This window comes from Symphalangus syndactylus, chromosome X, assembly GCF_028878055.3.
Source record: "Symphalangus syndactylus isolate Jambi chromosome X, NHGRI_mSymSyn1-v2.1_pri, whole genome shotgun sequence".
In the NCBI taxonomy this organism is placed as follows: domain Eukaryota; kingdom Metazoa; phylum Chordata; class Mammalia; order Primates; family Hylobatidae; genus Symphalangus; species Symphalangus syndactylus.
The window spans coordinates 57,553,824-57,570,445 of NC_072447.2; the positions used below are offsets into that span (position 1 = coordinate 57,553,824).

The 16,622-nt window shown below is 40.3% G+C and overlaps 1 protein-coding gene across 2 annotated transcripts in view; it reads right to left on the reverse strand.

Annotated features, from left to right (window-relative positions):
• Window positions 1–16,622, reverse strand: part of MAOB (monoamine oxidase B) — a 118,476-nt gene that overhangs the window by 79,453 nt on the left and 22,401 nt on the right. The window contains exons 2-3 of one of the 2 annotated variants that reach the window (XM_055268636.1): window positions 582–772; window positions 20–62 (exon numbers count right to left, since the gene is read on the reverse strand). The exons of the other annotated variant lie outside the window; for it this stretch is intronic. The gene's annotated coding sequence lies outside the window, so the exon portion shown is untranslated. The remainder of the gene's footprint in view (window positions 1–19; window positions 63–581; window positions 773–16,622) is intronic. 2 annotated transcript variants of the gene reach the window in all.

Here is a 16,622-nt window from a genome sequence, read left to right on the forward strand (position 1 = left end):
GTTGTTACATTCAACTTACAAGTGGATACAGTTTGTCAACAGAGGCCCAGAGTCTGATGTTTCTGGAAACAACAAAAGGGATTTCATTTTTTGGTAAAATTTTCAAATCTTAAACACATCCTCTGCCACTATATCAAAATGTCTATTTTAATGACTAAATTGCATATCTGATAACATAAATGAGAACACAAGGCCATGCTCAAGAGAAATATATGAGTCGCAGATACAGGATCAAGTCCAGTAACTGACTTCACTCTCAGGGTAAATATGAAAAACCGGTAAACTGAGGGACAGTGGGTCTTCAAAGCATGTGCCAGGAACTGGGATTTACTATTAAAGTTGGACTTTTAGAAGTTGACGTAGTTTCAAAATCAAGGACATAAAATTTGACCCCTTATGCATCTGGATTTCCTGATATGACCCATCACTGAAGAATGAAATAATTCCATTCGTGACTAATTTAACTATTAATTTAGTCAAAAATACTTAGTAAATGCCTATTACATTCTCACCACCATGAATTTAGCTCTTAAAAAAACCCACAGCTTGACTGAGGTAAATGTACATGCAATAAACTTTACCTACTGTGATGGTTAATTTTAGGTGTCAACTTGACTGGATTGTGGGATACCTAGATGGCAGGTGAAGCATTGTTTCTGGGTGTCCCTGTAAGGGTGTTTCCAGAAGAAACTGGCATGGAAGTCGGCAGACTGGGAGAGGAAAACCTGCTCTCAATGTGGGTGGGCATCATCCAATCCAATCGGCTGGGGCCCTGCAGGGACAGACAGGTGAAAGAAGAGGGGACTCTCTCTGTCTCTGCCTTCACTCTCCCTTCCGGAGCTGGATGCTTGTTCTCCTCCTGCTTTTGGACATCAGACTCCAGGTTTTGGACTCTGGGACTTGCACCAGTGACCTCCAGTGGGCTCTTGGGCTTTTGGCCTCAGACTGGGAGCTGCACCATTAGCTTCCCTGGTTCTAAGGCTTCCAGACTAAACCAGCTTCTCCGATGCTCCAGCTCGCAGTCAGCCTATCACAGGGCTCCTCTACCTGTGTGATGGTGGGAGCCAATTCCCCCAGTAAATGTATTCTTCCATGCATCCTATTGGTTCTGTCTTTCTGGAGAACCCTGACTGATACATCCATTAATGCAGAGTTCAGTACGTTTTGACAAAGGACAAAGCATAGTGTGGAGTACATGTATAAAGTTTGGGGTACTAATCCATCCTGGATATAGTTTTTGACCTCAAAGATCTTAAAATACTGTATTTTTTTAAAAGCACTCTTACAGAATTTAGGAAGTTTTCTCAGAGAACAGAAACCTGGTGCTCTTCCTGTGATGAGTGGGCTGAATGTGCTTAGTTCCAATTACCTTACTCATTTCCTTTATGAGACCAAATATTAAGGCCATGCCAAGATGCTCTCATGCCTTACAACGTAAATAAAACCGCTTCTATCTTGTCTTTCAAAAATAATACTTCTGTGACTTTTAGACCCCACTACTGCAAAATTAAAAAGATTCCTATAAAATAGCTAATACTCATATTATATTGGGTTCTAAGTGTTTTAATAAATTAATTCAATGAACTTCTACAACCCCATGAGACAAGTACTGTTGACATTCCCATTTTATGGCCGGGAAAATCGAAGCCCAGAGAGATGTCCAAGGTCGCATAAGGAGTAGGTGACAAAGCCAGTTTAACTGCAGCATCTGTATTCACAGCCATTATACAACACTGTCTTCCCCGGACCCCCATGGCCATCCTCTTCATTGACTGCATCTTCCAATTTTTGCTACAGAGAGAAATTACACTTCAAAAGATATTTCTCACTTTTTTGGATCAACTTGTTTTTAAGACACACTTATATGTTGTCGTTTATAAGATCCATATAACATAAAATATGAGCCCACATTAAAAACCATAATGAAAAGCCAAGGCTTTAGTCACCGTCTATCAGTGATCTTAAAGGAGGAATTCCCATTTTTTTTTTATTATACTTTAGGTTTTAGGGTACATGTGCACAATGTGCAGGTTTGTTACATATGTATCCATGTGCCACGTTGATTTCCTGCACCCATTAACTCGTCATTTAGGATTAGGTATATCTCCTAATGCTGTCCCTCCCCACTCCCCCAACCCCACAACAGTCCCGGAGTGTGATGTTCCCCTTCCTGTGTCCATGAGTTCTCATTGTTCAATTCCCACCTATGAGTGAGAACATGCGGTGTTTGGTTTTTTGTCCTTGTGACAGTTTACTGAGAATGATGTTTTCCAGTTTCATCCATGTCCCTACAAAGGATATGAACTCATCCTTTTTTATGGCTGCATAGTATTCCATGGTGTATATGTGCCACATTTCCTTAATCCAGTCTATCGTTGTTGGACATTTGGGTTGGTTCCAACTCTTTGCTATTGTGAATAGTGCCGCAATAAACATACGTGTGCATGTGTCTTTATAGCAGCATGATTTATAGTCCTTTGGGTATATACCCAGTAATGGGATGGCTGGGTCAAATGGTATTTCTAGTTCTAGATCCCTGAGGAATCGCCACACTGACTTCCACAAGAGAGGCAGGTTGATTTGACATTTCATTATTTGAGTTAATCCATCTTCCCATCCCTGTCACTGGGGGCAGAGCCAATGCTTCCAGTTGCTGATGGGATAACAGTTCCAAAGTCCATGAACCCCATGCAGTGCACACAAGCATTGCACAACCCTGATTTAGGAACACAGGGCACAGGATTTATAACCCCAGTTTCCTAATTTTACCTCCATAAGGAAAAAAAACACTTCTATTTAAATTCAAAATTGCAAACAATTCAGTGACATTTTTCTTATCAAGCATGAATTCAACAATTGAAATAACATGCAGCCATAGTAACAGCTGTTATCACTGAATTTAGATAAACTGCTTGAGCATGCTGAGGCTTAAACAAAAGGGTTCAGAAGGAAATACAACGTTACTTGTATACACTAGCATTTTATATTCCACAAAAGGTACTGTCTTTTAGTAAATGCATTTACCCAATAATATCTGATGTTAAATATAAACAATTATTAAAACAAACAAAGGACTTATCAAATCATTGAACAGAGTTCTCTATGCTCATGTGCCTTAAACAATTATAAAGAGAAAATTACAAAAATATCTTTAAAAAGGGCAACATAAACATATGTTGCTGGAAGTAGCTTACAATTTAGCTCACTAATGTTCATAGGGGATAGTCAAGAGGCTTGTTGGAAATCAATTGACAGAAATTGATCTGAAAAAAAATTGGTCCAAATATCAGTGGCTTAGGGAAGTCACCGCAATTTAGAAGGAGGGAATTTTAGGGTGCATAGGAAACTGAGTTGGAGTCTGGTCAAGAGGTGAGTAAGATTGCCTAGAAGAGGCAGCTCAAAAGCCTCCCTCAATGATGACTGATAAAAGGACTAATGGTTTGACTGCTCAAGGACTAAGCAAACAATGAACTCTACAGAGCATCCCTCACTTAAAGACAGTTATTTCCCAAGAGTTCTTTTCTATGTTGGTTGTTTGGAACTTTTAATACATTTTGCCATAGAAACAAAAATATGAGAGATGGTATATCCTCTGGGAAGTATGAAACTTTTCGAGTGCAATCTATTGCAAAAAAAAAAAGTCATACAGTAGCAGAAATACATTTGCCCTAAAAACGTTAGACAATGTAATCGCCACTGTTTAAACACTTATGCAATAATCGCCTGATATAATGCAATTAACAACTTGTTTGTTAAAAATGAAAATACTGGCCAGGCACGGTGGCTCACGCCTGTAATCCCAGCACTTTGGGAGGCCAAGGCGGGCAGATCACCTGAGGTCAGGAGTTCAAGACCAGCCTGGCTAACATGGGGAAACCCCGTCTCTACTAAAAATACGAAAATTACCCAGGTGTGGTGGCGGGCACCTGTAATCCCAGCTGCTCGGTAGGCTGAGGTAGGGAGAATTACTTGAATCTGGGAGGCGGAGGTTGCAGTGAGCCAAGACCATGACACTGCACTCCAGCCTGGGTGACAGAGTGAGACTCTGTCTTAAAAAAATAAAATAAAATAAAATAAATTACCCAGAGTAATAACAGCCACCATCATAACGCATGAATCACTTTGGTCTGGGTGAAGCGCTTTACACAAAAAGCTCAACTGATCCTTACCACAATGCTGAGGAATATTATTATCCTAATTTTCAAAAGAAAAAATGGCAGCTTAGAGACAGTCAGTGACTTAACTGTAGGTTACACAATTAGTAAGTGGCAGAGTCAGAGTTCAACCCAAAACCTGAACTCTTAGCTGCTACCCTTGGACAAAAAAAAAAAAAAATTAAAAACACAGTAACTCTACATATACACTGATTGATATAAAGTGTCTTAAAACATTCTACTATCTTACTAAATATAAGAATCTTAAATACCAGCTTTTCTCTTAGATATTTAACCTTTTCAAACAATTTCGGAGCAAGCTTATCATCACTTCATCTTTTTAAAAAGCTAATGACACTTGAATTTAACATGCAGTATCAATTATAATCTCACAAACAAATGGTAATTTGGCACTTTCAGAAGCAGTCCCTATGTCCCCATGACAGGCCCTTGGATGAATAATCATAGCACAGCACACACAAATAATGGTAGACTAATATTTAATGTTATGAAATTATAAAAATATTGCATCTCTCTTCTGAGAAGTTTACTTGGAAAAGGTTTTGTAAAAGTGATGACAATCTCAATTAAGAGTAGACACCCAAATTATTTTAAATACTTAGAAATCAGTGATGTACAACATGATTAGCGTTCTGCACTTTTAGTTTTTTGCCAAGAAAATGGCCCAAGTTAGATGCTGTAGGAGACTGGGAAATACACAGTGGCAGTAACACAGAAGTGCTCTCTTTACAGTGTCTTAAGGGCAGTTAGAGGAGCCAGAATACAAAGGGAAGGGTAAAATCAAAATCACCACCTGCCTCGTGCTTGGCTTTGTCAATCTGTTTCACACTCTTCATATCAAAATTTGATATTTAACAAAACTTTTTAAAAAAATTAAAATGCAAAGTTAATAGTCTTGAAAATACTACATAAGGACTCTTTCCCAGTTTAAAGTTATGAAAAGAGACAGAGGGAATCATGTTAACCAAAATTGACAATGAAATTCACTATACCCCAAAGAATCCCTATTGTAATCCTGGTAAACTATATAGGCATTCTCTTGGGACTTTTTTTTTTTAATGTTGTTGTCATTTTTGTTTGTTTTTGTTTTGTTTTGTTTTGTTGAGACGAAGTCTCACTCTGTCACCCAGGCTGGAGTGCAGTGGCGCAATCTCGGCTCACTGCAACCTCTGCCTCCTGAGTTCAAGTGATTCTCCTGCCTCAGCCTCCCCACGTAGCTGGGATTACACGCAAGCACCACCACGCCCGGCTAAGTTTTGTACTTTTTGTAGAGATGGGGTTCCATCATGTTGGCCAGCCTGGTCTCGAACACCTGACCTCAGGTGATCCGGCCTGCCTCGGCCTCCCAAAGTGCTGGGATTATAAAAACCAAGAATATGCAAACATCCCTCATCACCTCTATCACTCTGACAAAGCAATGGTTTTATGAGAAATTTCTAAAAACTACCAGGTCACCTTCTCATCAAATAACTGGAATTCTTTGATTTCTCTGAAGAGAATGCTTTCTAGTTATTTAACACAAACACACACCAAAAAGATCTGAGGTAAGGAGATAAATATCACCAGTTTGACATCAAATTCATAAAAGAAAAGTGGTTTTTGTAGGTAGAATTTAGATGTTAATTGTTGAACTTTTCAACACAGAGTAGCAAGGAGACCCTGAACAGTAAAGCCATCACTGAAAACAGCGAACATTTTGAGCATTGACTGTGTGCCAGCTGCTATTCTATGTGTTTTAAGAATTTATTTATCCTCCCAATAACTATGATGCAGGCATATGTAGAAAATGAAGCATAGAGAGGCCAAGTAATGTGCACAAGGGTCACACAGCTAGCAAGTAGCAGAGCCAGTATTCAAATTCAGGCAATCTGACTCCAGATAATAAGCACGCCAGCAGCCTTCGTCATACTTCACAGTGAAACATTGCAAATCTTCCCTTTAACATCATGGATCATACAAGCATCAGGGCCACTGCTAGCACATTCATGCATGCCTTTGTGTAAATTGCAAGAAGGCACACACTCCTGGCTAGTAAATTTCCAAAACATGCCCTTCCTTCAGGCGAATGCAGCTCCCAACGTGCATGCAAATGGCTTGGCTGGCAGAGTGGGGAACTGCATTACACCCCCCTTCTACTTCATCAGCCGAATGCCCTTGGGCAGGGCACCACCTGAACAGCTTATGCTGTGGCCTTGAAGCTCAGAAAACTTTTATTTCCTGAACAATAAGAATTTAATTGTCTATTCTTTGTCTCCTCAATGCTAGTACACAGTTGGCACTTAAATGTTTGTTGAATGAATTTATTTAATACCCTTCTACAGGGATGACATTTGATTACTGAGTCAATAAATAAATAAATGGCTGTAGTGATCAGTGTCTGTATAAGTATTTTAAATACAGTATAAGAAACTAAAATACTGAAGACATACTGAAACTGATTTCCTCTGGTCATCCAGAAATGGTAACATAAACTTTTGACTTTTTCAAAGGGAAAGAAAGACAGCCAGCCAACAATAATAACCACCTTACATTTGTACAGCATTGCACAGTTCCCAGCACTCACACGCATTCAATCCTTAACAATAATGCCGTGAATCTGGCATCGTTACTCCTATTTTTCGGATTAGTAAAAGGAGGTTCAAAGAGATTCAAGGGCTTGCTCACAGTCATACACCTAGCAATGGCAGAGGTACGTCTGAAACCTGGTTCTGTTTCTTTGTCTTAATGTGTGTTGCCTCAGCCTTATTACCTCCTATAACATACAGAGACCCATGTTGCTAAAACAAAATTCTTGAAACATGCAGAGTTTTAAAATCAGAATTTTTAAATTAACTTTCTTGGAAAAAATATGTTGATAAAAGTCACCTGGAGCCTATCAATGTCCAAAGCCTTGGGACTGTATCATTAGAGGAATATTTGCAGGCATGTGGAACAATGCAGCATTCTCCAGGGCAGCTCCACTGAACTACATATTAGGAGGTGTTTTGGCCAAACAGTTCCTCCTCCTTAAGTTAAAACTGGCTTGTCTTCCTGAGAATGCACCAGTCACAATTTTGGGGAAAATCTAAACAACACATGACATAAACCAAATATTGCAATGTGTACCATCATTTTGATCATTGAGAAGCAATGTTTAGAATGATGTTATTCACGTCTTGTCCCACAAAATGAAAAAAAAAAAATAGACTCCAAGCCTTCTCGGAAACATGGTAACCTTTGCTCTCTTTCCTCTAAGACAATCAAAATATATAACATAAAAACAAATGGCAATAGCTTGTAAAATAATGGAGACCTTTGCTGAAGCCTCAGGCCGTGGGATGATTTATGCTCTTGAAAAAGATAAAAAACATCAAGCTTTCATAAGTTGCCATAGAAACCTTTCTCCAGATGCAGCCGCTTTGAGATACTAGAATGAGATTGCCTTCCAAGGTCTTTCAGAATATGTCTAAAACCATAAAAATTGTCTCTTCATCACAGTTTATATGCAAATGATTGCATTTTCTAAAATGTCAGCAATCATATTGAGTCCTGTTTAATAAACAAGCTTTTGTCTCTACCCTTTGTTGTTTGAAAGGAGTTGACTATCTTTTATGTATTGTAATCGTGGAAGACAAAATTTGTTTTTGCTTTATCTCAACATAGCCTCCCATGAATAAAGGAATCAAACCCAGAAATTACAGCTTTGTCTTTCTCGGGTTTGTGTGCTATATTATTCATTATAAAAACTGTTAAATAAAACTAAACTTTTAATTTACCTGCCTCAAATCCTTCTGGGAATTACAGGAAGTGTGTATGAATAAATAAACATACTCTTTTTCCAGAAAATTTTTTTAAGTATAGAAGATAATTATATGATGCCATGATCATTTCCTTTTTTATTTTTAATTTTTATGGGTACATAGTAGTTGGATATATTTATGGGGCACATGAAATATTCTGACACAGGCATACAATGTGTAATAATCACATCGAGGTAAATGGGGTATCCATTTCCTTAAGCAATTGTACTCCCTCAGTTATTCTAAAATGCCATGATAATTTCTTTGATGGGGATCTGAGGATGAAATATTTCACTACTATGATAGTAGCCCTCCTACAGATTACCAACACAATTTTTAGAATCACAAACATCTTTAAGGAAGAATATAAAACTGAAGAGCTACCATTTCTGCTTTGGGTCACCCCCTCCCTAGATCCCATTGTGTGATGGGGGTTACAAATGTCATGAAGAGGGTTAAAGGTCTGCTATAGAGTACGCTGACTACCTCTCCAGGAAAACATCCCCTTTCACCACAAAGGAGAAGACAGATTAGGAAATCTAGAAAAAGAAGACAAAATGTGGGAGTTGCCAAGGAAAAGAAATCTGAGTGTTATTGGAAGAAATAAAATTACAAAGGAGTCATTCAGTGATGCCAAAGCCTGGCCCTGCTTCCATGTTCTAGGAGCCTAGTGAGTCTGCCCCAACAAGAACCTGTGAAACAAAGACCAAGGTAGTCAGCAGTGTGCAAGGACCAGAACCGAACAAAAACACCACCTGGTCAAGAAGAAGGCGGGACTTTGCCCTTCAGTAGAAAAAGCTTTATGCCTAAAAGGCCACCTCCTGGCTGCATAACCTCAGGCAAGAGTCCTCACCTTTCTGGGACTCACTTTCCCCATCTATAAAATAAGATGATTAAATTAGGCCCCTTCCAGTCTGTGATCAATCTAAATGACACAGGGTGGCAATGTCACATTAACTGAGATTTCATTACAGAGGTAGTATCTTTATGACCCCAAAGCATCTAGCCCAAAGTCTGCCCTGTGGAGCTTAAAATTTGGGTGTCATCAATAGATGTGAATAAAAGTATGTGATTTTTTTGTGTTCATATACAATAACGAAATGCTGATTTAAACAAAGCTGTTTAGGGATAGATGTGCTAAGATAATTAGGGATGAAATGTCATCATGTCTGTAACTTAGTTTGAAATGCATCAAAAATCAAGAGAGATTGATAGATGGAGAGAGGGATAAACAGTTGGATATACTGGAATAAAGCAAATATAGCAAAAACATTAATTGTGGAGTCTAGTTGGTTGGTATATGAGTGTTGACTGTACAATTCTTTGAAAAATTTCATAATAAGAAAATTCTGGAAAAAAGTTAAACTGGTTTCTATTCCACTGGACTTGTTCAGAGCCCCAAGTTAATGTATCACATAATTCCATAAAGATACTATATACCATTTATATAATTTCTTAGTCTTTAATAACTTATTGGGCAACAGGGGACCAAAGTGACTCTCTTGAGGGCAGAAAGTTCTCCTTATATTTTTTCAAAAACATACCTAAAGCAACTGGTCAATTTGGTTAATGTGGCTAAACCTGGTGGTGGGTTCCTTAGACTGATATCCAAAACATGATGTGCCTCTAGAAAATAACAAAGCCTAACAGAAGAGGCACCATGAAGGCAAGGAAGAGGGTAACTACAGGTATTTGGAAAGGGAGCTTCCTGGGGAGGTCAGAAGTGCATTTGGTACAGCCAAGTTACAGAAAAGCAGAAAATGATGGGCCAGTCGAGGCAGCTCACGCCTGTAATCCCAGCACTTTGGGAGGCCGAGGCGGGCAGATCACGATGTGAAATCCCATCTCTGCTAAAAATATAAAAAATTAGCCGGGTGTGGTGGCAAGTGCCTGTGGTCCCAGCTGCTCGGGAGGCTGAGGCAGGAGAATGGCATGAACCCGGGAGGCGGAGGTTGCAGTGAGCCAAGATCGCACCACTGCACTCCAGCCTGGGCGACAGAGCGAGACTCCGTCTCAAAAAAAAAAAAAAAAAAAAGAGGAAAAATGATGAAATGAGAAGGAAAAGGACAGGGAATGTTCCCCTTTTTTTTCCTGGCCATGCAGTCTGGCAGGATCACCCAGGCAAAGATACACCAAAGATAGGCCTGGGAGCAATGCCCTCATCTAGAGCAAGGAGGAAGGGAAAGTGTGCTTCCACCTCTGAGGAGCTGGAGGATGGACAGACGAGTAAATTTGGGTAGCATGGTGTTGTGAATTGAATTGAGTATGCCTCAAAATTCATATGTTGAAGTTCCAACCCCCTACAACCTCAGAATGTGACCTCATATAGATATAGTATTTACAGAGGTAATCAAGTTAAGATGAGGTCAGTACTGTGGGCCCTAAACCAATCTCACTGGTGTCCTTGTAAAAGGAGGAACTTTGGAAACAGAGACATGCACATAGGGAGAACTCCATGCAAAGATGAAGGCAGAGATAGAGTGATGCCTCTATAAGCCAAGGGGCACTAAAGATCGCCAGCAAACCACCAGACACTGAGGGAGAGGCATGGCACAGATTCTCCCTCACAGCCCCTAGAAGGAACCGACTCTGCAAGCACTTTGATCTTGGGCTTCCAGCCTCCAGAACCATATGACAATACATTTCTGTTGTCATAAGCCACCCAGGGTGTGGAATTTTGTCACAGCAGCCCTAGCCAACTAATATACACGGGAAATGTTATCTTCTGTGCTAACTTAACTAACTTCATTGTTAATTCAACTTATTTGGGGATAACATGGTGATGAAAACCCTGGGTAGCCACTCCAGACTGGTTTTTCTTATGTTGTCAGTAGTGCTGAGAAGTTAGGAGAGGGTAAGAGAGCAGAGAGGGAGTTCCTAGAAGAAGCACTATTTCGAGTGACCTGTTGGAACTGGGGAATGGGGCATTAGCCCAAACAGATGTTAAGTAAGCAGTTGGGTGAGCCTCATAGTGACAAAGCTTAATAATCTGAGTTCTAACCCAAATGCCCATCAATGATAGCTTGGATAAAGAACATATGGCACATATACACCATGGAATACTATGCAGCCATAAAAACAATGAGTTAATGTCCTTTGCAGGAACGTGGATGAAGCTGGAAGCCATCATTCTCAGCAAACTAACACAGGAACAGAAAAACAAACATCACATGTTCTCATTCATAAGTGGGAGTTGAACAATGAGAACACATGGACACAGGGAGGGAAACATCACACACCAGGGCCTGTAAGGGGGTGGGGGAAATGGGAGGGAGAGCTTCAGGACAAATACCTAATGCATGCGGGGCTTAAAACCTGGATGACGGGTTGATAGGTGCAGCAAGCCACCATGGCATATGTATACCTATGTAACAAACCTGCATGTTCTGCACATGCATCCCAGAACTTAGAGTAAAATAAAATAAAATCTGAGTTCCAGCTTTGGAGCTGTAAGCAACACAAGGAGAGGCCTTTCTCCATTCAACACAGAGCAGTAAATAATAATGAGGGGATGTGAATAATCTAGAACTTAAGTGAGAAATAAAGCTTGCTGAACTTTTCATCAAAAAATTAGCCATTGCCAAGATTATACAAATCCTATGCTTCATACAAATTCTGTAGCATTTTTAAAGAGTACCATGTTTAAGTCTCATTAAACTCTACTTCAAAATTCAATGATTGTCAAAGACATTTATGTAACTATTCAACTCACCGAGACATTTTCTGGCTTCAGAGCCTTATTGCCTTTCTCAGTGTCAAGGAAAAGTTTTGGCACGCCCAGGCACAAGAAGTTCCATCCTGCCAGCTCAGATGCTCCAGGTCTCTGGGCACCCAGACCAAGTAGGATGAAAGATGGTGGCAGGTCAAGACTGTGAACTTGACCAGAATAGGTTATTCAGAAATGTGTGTGTGGGAAAATCTTTTCCTTAAGACCTTAATAGCAATTTTCAAACAGAAGTCAAAAGTGGTAGAAGAATCAGTTCTGGCATTAAAAACATTGGCTTCAATAATCACAAGCCAAGCAGATTCTTCTTGTTTTCTTAAAGCCTAACCCGAAAGACTCATATTAAAACTGTATAGTCCCATCCTAACAGTGTATAGACTTTGACCCACATAGGAGGGCACAGACTCACACTCAATGTCTAGCATATAAGTGTGTGTGTGTGTATGTGTGTATGTGCACTGAAACTGTGAGCAACGTACATAACCAGGGGCATTATCCAGGGCTAAAGGTATCATTGAAACAGCAATGCACAAGCTACAACTGCTTCTTCATCTGTCACTGGGGATTGAGTGGCACCCTTCCTGCTAAAATAGAGAGATAACATAAAGGTATTACAATACATAACTGTAGTTAGAGAACAAAAACAAGGATTCTTGGAAGTCATAACACAACAACCAGAATCCTAGAGAATTTTATTTTATTGACTCAATTAGAATGGGCCTTGCATACAGAATTTGAAACAGATAAAGAAATGCAGTGAAAAAAGGCAAAGGGTATGGCTCTCTTGGCAAGCACCATTAAGGCAAGTGACCTGTGGGAAGGAGCAGGAAGGGATAGGGGAACAGGTGTGTTTTCTTAGAAGCTGCTTTCACAAGCAGATGGCCTCTGTCCCAGTGCTTTGGAGCTAATTCTCCCTGCTTTAGTCTACAGTCAGTGTCTCTGGCAGCAGCCAAAATCTGAAGAGACAAAACATGTCTTCCATCGCCATGGAGAAACAGCAGCTCCCCCCAGCATTCAGGAATTTGCCCTTGAAAAAGCAAAAATAAAAAATAAACATAAAACAAAAAAAACCCCAAAACTCTACATGATATTTTAAGCAGCGTTCAACTTTTTTTTCTTTGGAGATGGAGTCTTGCTCTGTCTCCCAGGCTGGAGTGCAGTGACACCATCTCAGCTCACTGCAATCTGCGTCTCCTGGGTTCAAGGGATTCTCCTGCCTCAGCCTCCTGAGTAGCTGGGATTACAGGGACACGCCACCATGACCGGCTAATTTTTGTATTTTCAGTAGAGACAGGGTTTCGCCACATTGGCCAGGCTGATCTTGAACTCCTGACCTCTGGCAATCTGCCTGCCTTAGCCTCCCAAAGTGCTGGGATTACAGGTGTGAGCCACCACACCTGGCCCCTCAACTATTTTAATTCTGATAAAAGACCCTGCTGAAATCCTAGTGTTTTAAAAATTCAATTATAGTAGATTTTACCTTCTGCTTATATCTATAGTTGACGCTTGAACAACACAAGGGTTAAGGACACCAACCACCTGTGCAGTCAAAAATCCATGTATAACTTTTGACTCTCCCAAAACTCAATTACTGATAGCCTACTGTTAGCCTTACTGATAACATAGATAGTCCATTAACACATACTTTGTATGACATATGTATTATATACTGCATTCTTGCAATAAAGTAAGCTAGAGAAAAGAAAATGTTACTAAGAAAATCATAGGGAAGAGAAAATATATTTACCATTCATTAAGTGGAAGTGGATCATCAAAAAGACTTCATCATTGTTGTCTTCATGTTGAGTAGATTGAGGAGGAGGAAGAGGAGGAGGAGCTGGTCTTGCTGCCCCAAGTGTGACAGAGACAGAGAAAATCCACATATAAGTGGACCAAAGCAGTTCAAGCCTGTATTGTTCAAGGGTCAACTGTACTTTCACATTATTTTCTCTTGTTCCATTTAACTACAATTTAGATTTTTTTTTCATTTAAGGTAAAAGCATTGGATCCAGGGCCTTTCTACACCGCTAGCATCCTATCACAAACACCATTGACTAGAAAGCCTCCTTCAGCCCCTCAACACAAACTACCTATTCTTTAAATATATATATATATATATATATATATATATATATATATATATATATATATACAGAGAGAGAGAGAGAGAGAGAGATGGAGTTTCGCTCTTGTTGCCCAGGCTGGAGTGCAATGGTGCAATCTCAGCTCACCGCAACCTCTACCTCCCGGGTCAAGCCATTCTCCTGTCTCAGCCTCCCGAGTAGCTGGAATTACAGGCATGCACCACCACACCCGGCTAATTTTGTATTTTTAGTAGAAACGGGGTTTCTTCATGCTGGTCAGGCTGGTCTCGAACTCCCGACCTCAGGTGATCTGCCCATCTCAACCTCCCAAAGTGCTGGGATGACAGGCATGAGCTACTGCTCCTGGCCACAAACTACCTATTCTGTGATCATCTCCACATAAAATTAAATCTTGCAGCAAGGCTAACATACCCAAAGCACTTTCCTGGAGTCCTGTGGTCCATCCTACCCTGGCCTCTGCCTACATGAGAAAGTAAAGACCCTGCCAATATGGCTGCAAAGAATTTCCTCCCCAATTTCTTGCTGCTCTGTAAACAGCTTCTACCTCCCACCTCCCGAGTGCTAGCCTCTGGAAGTTACGTTGCCTGGACTTGTCTCAGAGTCAGAGATATTGAGGTTCTGGCAAGATTTCGTCTTCATTTTTCATTCTAAGTTAGGACTTGGAAACCCAAAAGTCCCAGGGAGCTGAGTAGAGTAGTAGGTAAAGTGTGAGATGGGCAAGTGTAAAACAATAGCCAAGAGCAAGGGCTTTGGAGAGCTGAATAAAAACACTAAAATCAAATTTTAAAACACTGGCGAGCCAGCCCCAACTTGTGAGAGATTTGGTCCATGGGCTACCAATTTAGAACCTCTGATCTAAGCTACCATCTAGGCCTCATTCCATTAATAGGAATGTGGCTTCAGCGAAGGACAGACACCATTTTCCTGAGCCCTCACAGATTCAAGTCAGCTGCCTGCATGGCTCCAAAGATGGAGGCTCTTCCTATTCCCCAACAGGGCTTTCTGTCAACCCACTGAGGAAATTCCTCCTTCCTGTATGTGAAGCATATTTACACTGTAGGGCTCATTGACAAACCTGAACCAATATATGATCAAATCCTACTCATTTTCCCAGGTTTCCTTCTGCCTTATCACTTGGGCCCAGTCATTGGGCTAGGAGCTCAAACCTAAATCCTGGGCTTCATGCTTCAGTCTTTCAGGTTCCGTATTCCATCTTACCCATAATACCCTGCAATATCTAGCAAGACCTGCCCTCTGTCAATCTCTCTAGCCTCTTTTCCTTCTGCTCCATATCCTATACTCTGGCAACACTGAACTCCTTTCCCCTCATTGTGGTTCTTCTCACACTTTGCACTGTTCAGTGTTTCCACGACTTCGTTCTGCTGAGATTTCATGTAATTCCACCTCATCCCCCCAAAATCAGTTCAAGTGTCACCTCCTCTAGAGAATTTGCCCTAACCAGGCCCCAGGGTGTGTTAGGACTCCCTAGTGTGGATTTTCCACAGCAGTAAATACTTTATCCCTTACTGGATCACCCATAAGAAGGAGGATACCATGGCAGGCTAGGAGAAGGCAGACTGAGGCAGAGTTTGCATCTAAATGCACAAGAATCTTTGGGGAGCTCCAAAATTGTTAACTTTTCACTCAAATTATTTTTGGAAAGAGGCTTTTCCTGTTATTTCATACCAACAGATTGGAGATAGGTTGAAACCTTTCCATGTCTGGCCAAAACCCAGCTCGTGGTTTGATAAAACGATTTAACAAAAGCCAAAACAAGCTGGCAATGTTTGTGAAAACAAGGCCTTAAATGGAACTCAGATGAAATTACTTATACCTTTATTAGGTTCAATCCCTTTGAGATAATTTATACTTTAAAAAAGAATCATTCTAGATAGATCTCAGTGAGACGCCCTGAATGCAGTTGTCAGGGTCAAGTAAGTATCAGAAGAAGAACTGGCATACAAAAATTACCACTAGTGCAAAGATTTAGAGAAAAACAAAATATCTATTGCTGGTTGGGCAAATTATTACAGGGGTGCCTGTGGCTGAGATCTAGTTTCCCCATTCACTTTAGGACATCTGCTCAGTCGCCCCAAATCAAAAACAAATCCAGGTGTTTTTTTTCTGTCGATAACATTTTTATCATAAACCTGGAGCAACCTGAGCAGTATCTTTTGCTTAATCATCATCAGAAAGAATACTTTAACATCTCTTTTCTGAAATTAAGGCCACTGTATTTGACAGATGCCGTCCTACAATTAAATGAATCATATTTTTGAGCAATAGTTTTTAATTTTCCACTGTACCAAATGGCTGCTTCGTATCTTTTCTTCTTAAACTTCCTACATGACACCATCCCACCTCCATCCCTCTTCAGCTGATGATCATGCCTCATTTTTATGGAGAAAATAAAAGAACTTGTTCATCTTTCCATAATCAACCCACCTATACACACACCTTCACCTGTGCCTGTATGTGAAGTTTTATCTCCTATGACTTAAATGAAGTGTTATTTCTTTAAGGAAGCCAATCCTCCACACAGTTTTTAGATTCCATCCCTATCAGGGCTTTGATCTTCTAATCATATATTTTCTCTCCTGCATCATCAATTTCTTCTTCTGTCCTGGATCATTACCATGAACACATGAGCATGTTCTGGTATCTTCCATCTTCAGAAAATTTGTGGTCAAATACCTCCCTTTCCCTTTGAATCCCTTCTTGGCACTTCTTCAAATAATAATCTATACACACTACGTCTATTTCCCCATCTCTATTTCCCCAACTCACTCCAGTCAGACTTTCATCTCTACTATTTCACTGAGACTGCTCTTGTCAAAGA